The following is a 15,647-nucleotide window of genomic DNA, read 5'->3' on the forward strand; positions in this document are numbered from 1 at the left end:
ATCAATGTTTCCCAAAAAGCCAAACCCAGTAACAGAGTTGTTGTTGTTGTTTTTTTACCATGCATTTTACTCTAAAATTTACGTTATCATTATTCATCAAATCATTTTTGAAAATCTTGGAGGAGCAATTTAAGTACACACCAACAGTGTATTTGAAACACAAGCTAAAAGTTAAAGAATTGAAAGAGGAAAATACATGTTATACCTCTTTAAATAAAATCTAATGTATAATTTTTGCAAGATGCCAAAATCATCAAATCATTCATGTTATTAATCTTGGGTGTTTGCTGACTGGCAAGGCTTCCAGGAAGTCTGTCCCTAAAGGACTTTAAAGCTTTCAAAATACAGTTATGAAAAGTGGTAAATCCACACTTTTATTACCACTAAGACAAGAAGGTATGCTTTCAAAAACTACTATGAAAATTTAACCACAACAAAATACTTCAGGAAATTCTAATTCTATGTGTATGATATTTATGAATATGTGTACTTAATACATAAAATTTATTAAACCTTAGAGTATCAATAAAATTAAAATAAATATGCCCTTTATGAGGTAAAACAGAAAAAAAAACACCACCACATACACATTTAAACAGTTATAGTCTTTTGCTGAGAAAAATAATTTTGCTTCATTACAAAGATCCCAGTCTTACAAGTTAAGAGATCATTTTCTGAGATTAGCAACTACATTTTCTTTTGGATTATAGAGGTCTATCTTACATATAACTTATTTTCAAGGACCATTCACAAAATAAAACTTTGTAAATTTTATCTGCTTTGTCAGCCACCAGCAGTAACTTTATTATTTATGTCAAGATAGACAAACATGGTGGCGTCTTGGTTCTGCCACCAATCACCTTATTTCCCAGTTCTGAGCCTCAGATCTAGTAATATTTGAAATATGTGTCAAAATGGATTATGTCAGTGTCTTGTTTCTTGAAAATGTTATAATTAAGTTACCTTTTCCGTATGGGAATTTAACCGAAATTCAGCTTTATTGCAGAAGAGATGGTTGAAATGTATTCCCCAATCCCATAGAAAAGCAAATACAAAGCAGAAAGTTGCCTTAGTATTTCTTTAAGAAAAAGGTCATACTCCTTGGTCTACTCTAGCCAAAAAGTGTACATCTATCCGCCTCTATCTGTTTATATCTCAGATGATAAAACAGAGGCTCTGAGAGTTTAGGCAATATACCCAAGATTATAAAGCTAGCAAGTGGTAAAGCTGGGGTTCAAACTCAGACCTTTCTGACTATGCAGTTTGTATGCTTCTCAGGAAAAAGTTCATTGAGAACATGATAACTGAGAGGCCACTCTACTGCTAAATCTATTAGTCTACTGATGCTTAAGTCTCCATCACTTTCCACATTTCTTATGCAAGTTCTATCCATTGCTTGGTACCCAAGAAGGTAACTGACATCTTTAACAGGGAAGTTAAATTCAAGTATTCCACACAAGCTGCTTGAGAGACAGGAATTAAGGTAAATGACTTGGTACTTGATAATGCATTTTATGATGAAAATGGTACCTCTTGAAAATTAGCCAGAGAGGTATGTGGACTTGGGTGACAGTGCCCAAGCAGAGAAAGGAAACAAAACAATGTATTTTATAGTGCTTTTCTAACAGACTTCAAGATCTTCTCTCTGATTATCAGGGGAAAATTATTCCACTCTTTCCACTTGGCTTAGGGTTTCCTAGAAGTCTCGTGATGATGTTACCTCACCTCAGACATCTCAAAGATTGGCAGACTGAGGACACTGCACGAGCAAGCATGCTCAGTGTGACATTTTACTACTTGTATTCTAAATGTCTTCACTGTATTTTATTGTAATTTTCAGCACAGACTGGAACCCACAGACCTGGATCTGAATTTTGGTTCTGCGACTTACTAACGCTATGAATTCGGTCAAAATAATAAATCTCTCGCTTTAAGGTTCTGGTCCATTAAAGATGAATACTGCTAGGAAGCTCAGGAAAATGCTGTGAAGAGTCAAATTACATATATAAGTACTGGGCACAGTGCCTATCACATGAGAAGCTCCCAATAAAAGTTAGCTGTTATTATTATCATTATTATTATTATTATTATTAAAAAGCAATAGGATATGAGAAGTTGCATTTTTTTATAAAACCCTGATAGAATACTGTTCCTACTAGTAATTAGGTAGTGGGGAAAAAAAAAAATTGCACCCTAACAAGTTGCATACAAAATTTAGGATATGTATAATGTTTTCTCAAAGGGAGAAAATACACAGACATACTGTCTGATCCAATTACTATTAAAAAAAGAACCAAAAAAATTATATGCCTAAATAAAAGCTTGGAAGGTCTAGATGCATTTAACAGTGGTTATTTGTGAATAAAATTTAATTTGCTTCTTTTTTTGCTCACCAGTGTTTTTCTAAATCTACAATGATTACGTATTTTGTAATAAAATAAACATTTCATTTTTAATTTTCTTAAAATAAGAACTATATTCATACTGCAAAAATTAAAATAAAATTTGAAATGCCTATTTGAAGACAGAACGTCAGGTAGTAAAATATGAGAAGTTAATGCCCTTACATGATCTGTGTTCAACTGTCTAATTAAAGGAGGCCTGAAAATCAAGGTGATTATTCCCAGATGGTTAAAATGGTGACAAATAGGCCTTTGTCTTAAGCAAAACAAATGACAGAACATACTAACACTAAATATTTTGAAAGTCCAGGGAAAATCTATAATACGTTTTAATATTCAAGATTCATTAGTTTTTAATGATTTTTCCATGGGTAAAAATTTACAAACTTATCTTTTAGCACCAAAAAATACACAATTTGGTTTGCAGTACACACTCATGTATGGCTTATTATCTACTCAGAGAAGTATGCCACAGTGAAATGGGATGTTTCTACAAAAGTGAGTTGGAAAAATTACTAAAATTCTTCTCAGTTGGATCGAAGAAAAAGTACTATTAAACATGCTTTTTGAAGCAATCAACAAGTAATATTCTTTTTGAAGGCAATTATGGGAGTAACTCGGTAAGAGCAGCCATTTGGCTAAAGATGAACGGTTTTGTCTTGATTTGGTCACCACAGAATGCTAAGGATAGACATCCATTTAAATGCTGTGATGCTGTAATCAATATTGAATTCTTTGATGTTTTATATGCAAGGATAGTCATGCAGGGAAAACTGAGGGGGGGAGGGGAATCACAGAAGTGGGAACTGAAGTTCATGTTGCAGTTCTAGGCTTGAAAATGTAGCAGTGCTCCTCACCATCTTCCTGAAACTCAGTGACTTCTCAATAGTTCTGCCCACATTAGACCATCTTTGTGAATTATGCAAATCAAGCTGTATGCCTTGTTCTCTCTATATGCTTCCCCCAAAGTTTACTTCCCTCATTATAAATCTCTGTTGTTTTCTATCTAAAACTCAACTTATACTTCAAATACTAGCTTCTTGCTCTGTAAATGTGAACAAGGGCATGGTTTATCACGTCCAATGTCACTGACAATACGGGATTATTCAGAGATACCAGTTAGAATACAAGATTGAGGCCTAAACAGAGCTTAGAGCAACATTTAATCTTTCTTGATTCTTGGCAACATAAATTAAAATTAGATTAACAGCAATGAGAATGGTAGGAACAGAATAGATACAAAAATATAATAAAAGGAAATGTTCAATTTATGATCGCTATGTATCATGGAATCTGGGATATACAGTGAGGGATCAGAACTCTAGCAGGGCTTTTGGTACAGATGAGCATAGATGTTCATAGATGCCATGAGAATGTATGGAACTGACCTGAAAAGAGCAAGTACAATGGAAAGAGAGCCAGGCATGAGCTATGGAGAAAAGAGACATTAAGGAGAGGTCAGCAATAAAGCAGCCAATAGTAGTGACTCAGAAAGAGTGCTCAGATGGTCAGAACAGAACAGGGAAAGAACAGTGTTTCAGTAGCTGAGAGAGGGAAAAGTTCCCAGAGAGATATGAAGTCAGGTAGCACTGCAAAGAGCTCAGAATCTGCATATTAGGAGATCACCAGTGTCCTTTAACAAAGTAGCAGAAATGACATGGTGTGAGTAGAACAGTTATCATGGTGGTAGGGAAGGGTAGTGGAGAAACTGGGGAGAGCATTACAGAGAACAGATTGCCTTCAAGGTGCTAGGATATATATAGTAAGATAGTCACAAGCCATTGTTTGAATTTTTTGAGCTTTGTAAGTGTCATGGTTTGGCTCCTCTGCCTGAGAGAGAAGCTTTCCTCTGTGTCCCAACAAACTCTCTGTTGAAATCTCAAAAGCTGAGCTGTTACTAGCACTACTTTCTGTACTTTTTTGGGCAGTTACCAGAAAGACCCCTCTCTTCTCTGCACTGTCCCTCCACCGATTAACGGAGATGTGATATTACCTGCATATGTTCCCACCCGCTCTCTTATGGTGAAAGAACACCCTTCCTTTTGGAGAATACATTCCAAGTTAATTTGACTGGAGCCAGCCACTTCCACTCCCAATCAGGAAGGCATTTAACTAAGGGTGGCTCAATAGAAGCATGCCATCTCCCTCGCCACAGTGAGTGATTCAGCAAGGGCACAGAATTTTAAGTGGGCCAGTCATAAGAAACTTCCTGAGCCTTAAAAAAAAAAAAAAAAGTATGCACTCTTTTCTCTGGAAATACTAGTTAAAAGAGTGTCATAGCCTAGAGCTGCTTCTGTAAGAAGAAAGCTCCCTGTGCATGAAGCTAATACGGAGATGAGCAGAGCAGAGTAATGGGAAGAGGAAGGTGTACTTTGTCCTGATGATATTCGTTGTGCCTGAAGTAACTGTCATTTCCTAACTTCCTCCTGTATGAGCCAATAAATCTCCTCTTCGGATAAGTTATTTCAAATTGGGTCTTTATCATTTGCAATAAAAGATTCCTAATACCATTCACATCTCACTAATCATTATGTTTCTGAATATTACAGGAATCTCTACTAAGGAAATCTCTCTATTCCACAAGATTATACATTTCTTGAGGGCAGGAAAGACATCAATCTACCATAATGCCTTACACATGGTACCTGTTCAATAAATATTTACCAAAACAAACAAGGAAGAGCAGTTCCTTTACAGCATGCCATCGAGAGCTCAAATTAAACAACTTGGCAATTGAATGAGAAGATCACAATGACTAATATACAGTTATCTGGTTTGCTGCTCTAGTTCACCCCCAACTATCTAATGAGACTGTCTTAAGCATGGTCAGTCCTGTGCTAGTCCTAGCTCAATTCCCTCATCTTGTTCACTCAAGTGAAAGTGAAACATTCATATTATAAACTATATTTACAAACCTAGAAATTATCTATCTATGCAATTGCTGATTTTTTTTTGAGAAGACTAAAATTGCATTCAGAATAAGAATAAAGGAAAATTCATTGCTAGACATAGCCCTTGGAATCAGGAAATACATATGCTAGCACGATGCCTTGCACATACTACTAGTTCAATAAATGTCTACGAAGTAAGGAAATAACCTGATTGGGGACAATTTAAAATTTTAGTCAGTAAAAACCTGAGTCAAATTTAGACTGCTGACTAAATGAAGAAGAAGAGAAAGGGAAGAAGTAAAAGATGAAAAAAAAAAAAAAAAAGTCTTCCTTGGCTTGGACAGCCATATTCTGCTCCCGGCCAACATCCCAATGCTGGCTCTTTCTTGCAGCATGTGTTGTGTGAATCCCTAGAGATTCACCTCGCTGTGGTTCTTGAGCACTGGCAATGCCATAAATGGAGACTGTAGGACCCTCGTCGACTCCTAGACCAGAGCATCAAACTCTAGTCTTTCTGCCAAGGCTGTCTTCCTCTTGACAGGAAATTCTTCAGTGTGGGGGTGGGAGTGAGGAGAGAGGCAGTGGCCAGAGCCATCATACTTGGCTCCCTTCTAGGAATCACATATGACCTCCAGGAAACCACAGCTCTTCCCTACTAGTTGTGGAAATGGGGCTTATTCCCATTGCATTCCTGTCTCTTTGTCCTGGCCTCTTACCTTCTCACTTTGCACACTCATGTCAGGTACCAGAACCTATGCCCCACCCCGCATAGGCAGGGCTACACCCCAAGCTCCCTGAGTGGTTCCCTCACATCTTGTCCACGTTCACTTTGGGGGAATAGGAGGAAAGAAAATGAGAGAACGAGAGCAACACCTCAGTAGTCTTAATTTTCTCTGCTGGGATTCTCACTACCATATTCTTCATCAGTCTTATCATAGTTTTCCTTCCTCCTCCCCTCACACATCCTCTCCAGGTGAGTGAGGGGCAAACTGTAAAATAAACAAACAACAAATGAGATTTCTCAAGCTCTTAGCGAATCCTGAATCAATGGTTTGACCCACATTATTCTTGGTCCTTTGGAGCCCTCCTGCAGCTCTGATACAACTTGGTAAGTCAAATGTAACATCCTATCATATAAGGGAAATTACTGCATGTCCTGTTTTTAAAACAAACAAACAAACGACCAAACATGACTTTGCTATGATTTGGGCCACATCCCACAGAGTTCATGTATCCACCCTTTATCAAATCATCAGTTGAGGTTGCAAGTCGGGCAAGAATTCATATTGTAGGAAATTCCCATTTACTTTTATCCACTGGTAGGGCTAAGATGAGAACCCAGGATTTATTTCCCAATCCAGAGTCCCTCTCCTGACACTTTGATAGAAGGAACAATAATTTCTTAATATAACCCTGGAAGCAGAGAAATCATCAGAAATGAAAAAAAAAAAAAAAAAGTCCCTCCTTCTGTCCTTCCATATAAAACAAATAATCCTCTACATCATCCTACACTGCATGTGCGATAAGGGGCTCCATCCTCTCTCATATCATATTTGGTATTCATGCAATCCTTCTCCTCCTACAGTCCACCTAATCTTATGAAACATAATTCTTTTCTCTCTTCCTCCTCCCTACACAAACTAAATTCCTGATTCTCCTGAAGTATGTGCAAACTATTACACTAACCTTCTTTTCAAGCAAGAATCATACTTCAACCTAAAACAGCAATTGGACAAGTGTGTTTACTATTCTATATTATGAGCTTGGTTTTAGCACCTTTTATGACAAAAGTGTTGATTTTTTTCCCCTTTACAAAGTGGCTGTGGCACTCTGTGGCGGCATGCTACAGGCACAAGTTCATGGTAAGTTCAGAGGAAAGGAATGTTCAAAGAAAACCGAACCCAAAGCATTGTGGGTAGTGATATGGAAAGTTGACAAAACAATGATAAACAATGGGGGGAAAAAGAAATAATTAAGTGTTCTAAAGCACTGTATCAGCATTTTATGCATTGTTAACTTTTTTTAGGAAACCGTTTTATTGTGTGTGGTTTCATGGAGAGATACTAACCCAGTCTGTTGAAACACCCCTCTGCATGTATAATGATTATAAAACTTTTTTTTTAATAAAAAAGAAAATGGGCAAATATGTCTGCCTGAGATAAGGCTTTCTGAACAAAAATATAATACATGGAAATCCTTTCGTGAAGTGCTTTGTGGATTTAAGGAGGTAGGAAACTTAAAACAGTAGAGTTACAGTAAACACGTAAGTCTAAACAAGGTGTGAAAAATTGCACTATATGTTGCAACAGGCAAAGCAAGAAGTAAAAGTAACAGAAAAAGGGAAATACTTCATAGATACAAAGGTATTTCTGAAAAACAATCTGAACTGCTGAGATCTGTCAAAGAGACACATTTTGAATATTGTTAGAATGCAATCCTCCATCAATCATAGTTCAGTCTATATTTACTGTCTTGTTAGGTCCCTTTCAATGTAGATTATGTCTTTTTCTTCCCACTCATTTTTTAGTTTCTGGAATGATTTTAGGCACCAGGGATTTGTGAGTGGACAGAACACACAAAACACCCTTAACCCATGAACATTATATTCTAGTTAGCAGAGAATACAATAAACACAATAATTAAACACATGGCATATTAGAAGACGGTGGACATAAGGAGAAAAATACAACAAAGAAGACAGATGTATTGTCAGAGGGTGAGGGCGGGGGAGAGGAGGGTCTGCTGTTTTAGAGTTTAAAAGTCATAAGAGGGATGCCTGGGTGGCTCAGTCAGTTAAGTGTCTGTCTGCCTTCGGCTCAGGTCATGATCCCGGGGTCCTGGGATTGAGTCCCACGTTGGGCTCCCTGATCAGCAGGGAGTTCACTTCTCCCTGTCCCTCTACCCCTCCCTGCTACTCGTGCTCTCTTTCTCTCACTCTCTCTCTCTCAAATAAATAAATAAAATATTGTAAAAAATAAAAGTCATAAGAGGAGAAATTAATGAGAAGGTCACAACTGATCGTAAGAAATTAAGTGTTCACTTAACCGAGGAGTGAGTGTGTAAGCAAACAGCAAATTCAAAGGTCCTGAGGTGGGAGTTGTCCCAGTAGGTTAGACAAATATGAAGAAAGTAAGTGTGGATGGTGGGGAGGAAGCAAGGGGTGAGATGGTTCATAATGAGTTCAGGCGGTAACTAGGGAAGGGGAAAGGTCAGGGCACCATAGTTATTATAAGGACATTAGCTTTTATTCTGAGGGAGATGGGAAGCCATGGGAGTATTCTACAAAATGACATGATCTAAGGTATCATATACTAACCACTTCTTTTCAGAAGTACTTAAAAGGTACAAGTTTTTTAAACTTTTTAATTTTGTAGTAAGTTTTTTAAAACCTCTTTTAGGTCTCAAAACCTAGAATGATTAGATGGGACCAGGAAGTAAAGATAGTAATAAGAATACTGTAACGTGGTTACTATGATATCACTTTCTTTCAATGAACACCTACGACGCTACATGAATTCAGTAATTTTCATCATACCCTACTAAAAATCATTGATCGAATCCACGGTACCTGCCAATAATTGTAATCTGCCCCAGTATACCAGACCAGTTTGACTCTGTAATATCTTATACAGTAAAGAAGTAAACTTCTCTACATAAACCAGGTTCCTACAAAGAAAGAAGGGACATACATTGTTGATATCACTCAAGTGTCTGTTCATTTTGTTCAGCACATGTCAGATGCTAGAACAAGAATGAGTTGTCATAGTTTTAGAGATGTTTGATAAAGAAGTACTGAGACTGGTGAGCTGGAAGAAGGATAATATCTTCAACAGGCCAAGCTGCACAATAATCAGTATCGACTCAAATCAGAAGTTATTGTGCATTATCAATAAACAGGTTGAGACTTGAGTTTCCTTTGTAGGAAAAACTGTTTTGAAAGAACAAGGAAAAGCAGCTTTTTCTTTTTTTTTTTTTATTTTTAAGATTTTTTATTTATTTATTCGACAGGATAGAGACAGCCAGCTAGAGAGGGAACACAAGCAGGGGGAGTGGGAGAGGAAGAAGCAGGCTCATAGCGGAGGAGCCTGATGTGGGGCTCGATCCCATAACGCCGGGATCACGCCCTGAGCCGAAGGCAGACGCTTAACCGCTGTGCCACCCAGGCGCCCCGAAAAGCAGCTTTTTCAACACCCATTCTAATATAGTGCTACATACAATAGCTGAAAAAATGTACTGCTTTCTTGTCAACTATGAACAAAGGACTTGGTCAGTAAATCCTTAGATTATTATTGCATATAATGCTAATGTTCGGAAGTTTGAGAAGCTTCCAAAAACCTGCAGTCTTTAAACTAGTGTTTAACAAGGAGGTTGATGTGGGGGAGGTGGGAGGAACTGAGCTAGTTCTGGATAGGAGGTTGTTGATATTTCAAGGTTCTCTAAGCCCATTTTGTATTTCAATGCTACATCCTTCTTGAAATGCCTACAGGATACAAGAAGTAACTATTCTCTTTCAAATGGAGGAATAGGGGTCTGTGAAATCTAATCGTTAGGGTCTTAGCCAGATTAGTTAAAGAAGCATTTCAAAGTCTTGATAGAAGGCACTTATTCCTATTAAGCATTCAACTATATGCCAGGGCACTCTGTGTGTGTGTGTGTGTGTGTGTGTGTGTGTGTGTGTGTGTGTGTGTTTGCATGTGTGTGTATTACTATCGCCACTCTACAGATGAAGAAACTGAAGGACATATTCAGGGTAGATATAAGAGCCTGGGCAAGAATGGGAGTACAACAATTCGAGGGCGAATGCAAATGGCACAGAAACAGAAAGTCAGCAATGGGACATGAAATTTATACAAATTTACCCATAGAAGATGCTGTGGCGTTCTATTCACCCGACAGCTGAAGGTCTTCCGTTCAGTTTGAAGCACTCACTACCCCAGCTGCTGGAGCACAGAATGCTAACAGATCACAGCTGAGCCCCTCTCTGGACACTGCCTCTGTTGAAGGCTAAACTCCTCCCCAGGGGCAGCAAATGTCTAATGACTGCTAAATAAGGAGGTACAAAGACCAGCCCCTACCTCAACTCAGGCCTCCTCCAAATGGCCAGCCTAGTTCTAGAAGTCTCCATAGAATTGGCTGCAGCCTCTGTTGCAACTGCATCTCAATTCGACCTCTCCATCTGCCCATCCTGCTTCCCTCACCCCTCATAGGTATTGTTCCCAAGAGCACACAACAATAAACTTCATAGATGCAAATGTCAGAGACTCAGAGTATGTTTCCAAAAGAAGCAAACCAAAGACAACACCACAGCAAAAATAAATACTAGATGATAAGGTTTCCCACCATCCGAAAGAATTGAGATTGAAACGTAGTAACTGATGGTACTGGGTACCTCTATAAGCTAATGGCAGTTTCTATTGCAATTCCCCTTATACCTGGAAGCAAGTCGTAAGTACTCATACTGTTACAAAGTGTTTATATTTAAGTTAGTTAAAACGATAATGAATCATTGACTTAAATGAGGAATTGTCAATTAGTGAGTGATTTTACAGGGACTGTAAAGTGCTATATAGCTCATGTAAAGTATGGTCAAATCTGCATGGTATCAAATATGTCTGATCAACTGCATGTTCCTTAACACGGTAAAACATTATGTTTGCTTGAGAAGCTTGTTAAATATTTTTTTAACTAGGTAACTGTGTATTAGTCCAACGTGACTAAACAGAAGTGGTAAAAAGAAAAATAAATTTTATAGCAACAGACTACTGAGTTTTATGTAGATCCAAAGAGAGACTCTAAAATGAATTATTAAAGAAATAGCTTTTGAACATTAAGACCAGGAAATAAGGATCATAAGGAGTCAGAATGGGTTAAAGTGGTAACACAAGGAACGTATCAGATACACCATATCTGGGTGTCAGTTAAGATACCTCATGATGATTTCGTTGAGGTCAAGACAGATATAAGCTGAAAAATAGTATAAATAGCTGAGGTTAAAAAAGTTGAGCAACTGCATCCAGAGAGAACTGCTACCTTAACTGACAGTTGGAAGGAAAAATTTTGGTGGCTCTAAGTTTTGCCTCTATCTCTCCTATCTTGTCCTGGTGATCTACAAAGGAAGGGGGGCACATGGGGAAGGCTTGGGTTTATAGGCTACAAGCAAGTGTTGATGGAAACAGGGCTGGCTTTATTTTCTAAGGGGAAAATTCACTATGACCGGCACAACATGCTATCTAAAGAAATATTATACAATCTTAATCAGAATGGTACAATACAATCCTATAAAGGCAATAGCAGGAAGTAACGAAGGGATCACAACACAAGGGCTTACAGATTATGGGGACCTCAAAGATAAGTGTTACTCAGGAGATGTAACTGGGCCTTTCGCAACCAACATTTAACAAATATATATTGAGCTCCTCACATGTGCCAGGAACTGCTTTATGCACTGCAGATACAGCTATGAACAAGAGATACAAGACCCTGTTACGTTCTAATGGCGGGAGAAGCAGAAAGATAATAAATAGGTAAAAAATTATTAAAGAAAGTTTGCTATAAAAAAAATAAAACATGACACTGTGATAGGGAGAAAATGAAGCCACCTTAGATTGAATTCAAGAAAAGTCCTCCCTGAAATGTGTCATTTGAGCTAAGATCTGAATAGCAAGGAAAAATAAGCTATTCGAAGGTATGAGGGAGGAACATTCCAGGCAGAGAGAATCAATGTTAAAAAACCTCCTGGAGACAAGCTTGGGAAAGACAGTCATGTGGCTAAAACATACTGAGTGAGAGATATAAAGGTGAAGAGTTTGAGATCAGAGACATAAACAAGAGTTAGATCGTGTAAAGTTTTATGCATTGATACATGGAGGAGAGATATAACTGATTTGTTTGTAAAGATCACTCTGGCTGCTATTCAAAGAACCAAATACAATGCGGGCAGAGGTGGTTAGAATGGAAGTTCAGAGACCACGGAAGAAGCCATTGTTACAGTAGGAAAGAGATGATGGTAACAGGAAGCTCTATGAGGGTGAAATTTAACAAGGACAATTATAAAGCTTGTTTTTATACCCACAATGCCCCCCAAAAACAATAGCACAGTATAAGATAGGAGATTCATGAGTTGCAGCAGCACTGATTTTAAAAGAACAGGGGAAAAAAAAAATGGTGGGGGTATGTCAAAGGGACACAGAGGCCAACAGGCAAAAGCCTCCATTGGCCAAAACTGGAACAATTTGAGCAACAAAACAAATAATATACTATTGAATTATAATCCAAACTATCAAACAAATATCCATGAGTCCATACTTATATAAATACATGATTGAGTAGATAAATAAATGGGGGAAACTGACAAATCTCCCCTATAGAATTCCAAATAATTTATGTAAACACTCTGCCTTGAGGAGATGGAGTTTAACTCCTCACCTCTTGAGTGTGGGCTGCTCTTCCAAAGATTACAATATAGAAAGAGAATAAAGTAACCTCAAAATAGAGAAACCATGGCCAGGTGATCAAAGGTTAATGTCAGTGATAAGTCAAGTTGACAATATGTGCCCTTGATATAATAAGAATGGCACTTCACCTTTGTGATCTTCCTCCCCAAAACCCATAACCCCAGTCCAACCATTAAAAAAAAAAAAAAAAAAACCCACAAATTGAGAGACATTCTACAAAATATCTGACTGTCAAGGTCATGGAAACAAGGAAAATCTGAGAAACTGTTACAATCCAGAAGAAAATAATGAGACATGACAACTAAATGTAATATGTATCCTGGATAAATTCCTAGAACAGAAAAAGGGCATTTCCCTAAAAACTAAGGAAATCCAAATAAAATATAGAGTTAAAAGCAAAGTACCCAATGTTGGCTACTTAGTTGTGCTGAACATACCATAGTAATATAAAATGTAAACCACAGTGGAGACTGGATGGAGAACATATGGAAGAACTCTGTATACTATCTTTCAACTTTATAATCTAAACCTATTACAAAGGCAACGGTTATTTTATTTAAAAAAAAAAAAAAAAGCACAGGGACCTTGCATTGTTTCCCATCAATATAAGTATGGCATCTAAAAACTGGAAGCCAAGGCTTCCTCCACTCAGTCTTGGTGAAACAAAGCCATAGTACTATGGGGAACATAGTAATGCCAGGTGCCCTGCTTGGAGAGGAATGCAAAGAAATTCTCTAGAAACAAGAGTAACCAGAAGGGACAGAGGACTTAAAGTCATGTCGCATGAGAAAAAACTAAAAGTAGCGGGTATGATTAACCTAGGAAACAAGAAAGGTACAATACCTATCTCAAAATACATGAGGGGTTATTATAAAGAGTGAGGATTGGGCCCTCTTTTATGTCTGAAACTGTAGCATTTGGTAAAAATGGAAGGAAGATTATGAGTGGGAAAATATCTATACAAGAAAAGGAAGAACATAATAAGCCTAGAAATGCCTGCTCTGGGAGGCAAACACATGCCTTTCCAATCCTGCGCATTCAGTCTTCTGCTGGAAATAGATTTGTCCAGAAGTTGTAGAGGAGATGGGTATTTGAACTCCAAAAGACTTTCTAGGTATTCAATACAAAAATTTAATGTCTTCTTGCTTCTGTACCAGCACTTAATAAATGATGAGAAAACCGGTAGTACCCAAAACCAAGGTTACACTATAGTAATTTGTGTATTCTAGTCACTTTTAATTTTCTATTAACAAATTTATTCATTTTACCTTTAAAATGTATTTTAACTATGGGTAGGTAGACCTTCTCAACTCTGTTAGTGGAACAATGTTGAATAATATATCCCTATATCTCCAGCATAGACCTCACCCTTGAATTCAAGGTTCACCTGTCCAATTGTTTATTTGACCTCTCTACTAGAAAGTCTAATACACATCTCCAACTTAATGTGTCCAGTACAAAACTTCTGATTTCCCACCTAAACCTCCCTCAGCTCATCAATAAATACCACCAATATATACCTAATTTCCTTCCTTTTATCCCATACATCCATTTCATTAGCATGTCCTTAAAAACCTGCATGTTGCACTCTCTTCAGCAGCACATATACTAAAATTGGAACAATACAGAGATTAGCATGGCCCCTGCGCAAATATGACACCCAAATTTGCCAAGTGTTCCATATTTTTTGTATGGCAACAGACGGTAGCTACTCTTGTAGTGAGCACAGCATAACATGTGAACTTGTTGAATCACTATGTTATACACCTGAAACTAATGTAACACTGTATGCCAACTATACTTCAATTTAATAACCCTGTATGTTCATGTGTGCACTTCTCTCCATCTTAACTACCACCCCTCGTCCAAACTAGTCCTCCCTAGACTTGTGATCACTTCTAACTGGTCCCCCTGCTTCTCCATTTCCCCTTACAATTTATTCTCCACAAAGCAGCCAGAGATCATGCCCATGTGTGTGCATGTGTGTGCGTGTGTGCATGCACGCACACACACACACGCACAAACACACACACACACACACAGTCAAGCCCCTTCTTAACCTTCTTAAATAGTTAACCATGATGTTTAAAAAAATATTCTAACTCCTTACTCTGTGGTCTGGTTCTTGTCAATCTCTCTGAACTCTTCCTACCATTTTCCTCCTTGCCAATGCTCCAACCACATTAGCCTTTTCTCTTTCCTCACAACCTCAAATTCATTTCTCCCTTAGGGATATTGCACCAGCTGTTCTCTCCGCGTAATATGTTATCCCCGTGATCTTCAAATGTCTGGTTCCTTCTTGTTATTCTAAAATAGCCATTAAGGCACTCTTCACCCCACATCAGCCTATTTTATCTCTCTACATAGTACTTATCACAAGACATTGTCTTGTTGCCTTTTTAAATTTGTGTTGCTTCTGTCTGCGAGTTGTCTGAGAACAGGAAGCTTGCATACCTTATTTACAGCTGTAGCCTCAGCACCCAAAACAGAGCTCTGAATATAATAAGTGGTCAGTAAATATTTGTTCAATGAATAATTTTAATAGTATGAGTGAAGATGACATCCTATGTCATATGACTTGAAATTTTCCTCAAGCGAGCTTTTCTAATATTTGAAAAAATAAAGCCAATCTTCTAAAGTATAATCAACAGTTAAGATTAACACGAGAAATATCAAATGATGCTTATCTACCAATTTTTTCTATGTTCCCCAAATTCACCTTTGCACATTCCACTCTCTATGTGTATGTTTGCACTGTTGTCTGACTGAAATAATTTTTCCTGGAATATTCTCTGATGCCCAATATCATCTATGTAAATATTATAATCTGTGAAAATATCATCCTTTTTTTAAGACCCAATGCCAAATGCTACCTTCCCTCTGACACATTCTCTGGTTAA

The 15,647-nt window shown here is 37.7% G+C and overlaps 1 protein-coding gene and 1 non-coding gene across 24 annotated transcripts in view; one reads left to right on the plus strand and one right to left on the minus strand.

The window, feature by feature from the left end:
- Positions 1-15,647, minus strand: part of SOX5 (SRY-box transcription factor 5) — a 964,448-nt gene that overhangs the window by 845,641 nt on the left and 103,160 nt on the right. The gene's annotated exons all lie outside the window — the stretch shown is intronic.
- Positions 14,332-14,435, plus strand: LOC113258115 (U6 spliceosomal RNA). Its single transcript, XR_003317131.1, has one exon. It is a non-coding gene; the product is annotated as a U6 spliceosomal RNA (small nuclear RNA).

The sequence above is a fragment of the Ursus arctos genome, unplaced genomic scaffold, assembly GCF_023065955.2.
Source record: "Ursus arctos isolate Adak ecotype North America unplaced genomic scaffold, UrsArc2.0 scaffold_26, whole genome shotgun sequence".
In the NCBI taxonomy this organism is placed as follows: Eukaryota; Metazoa; Chordata; class Mammalia; order Carnivora; family Ursidae; genus Ursus; species Ursus arctos.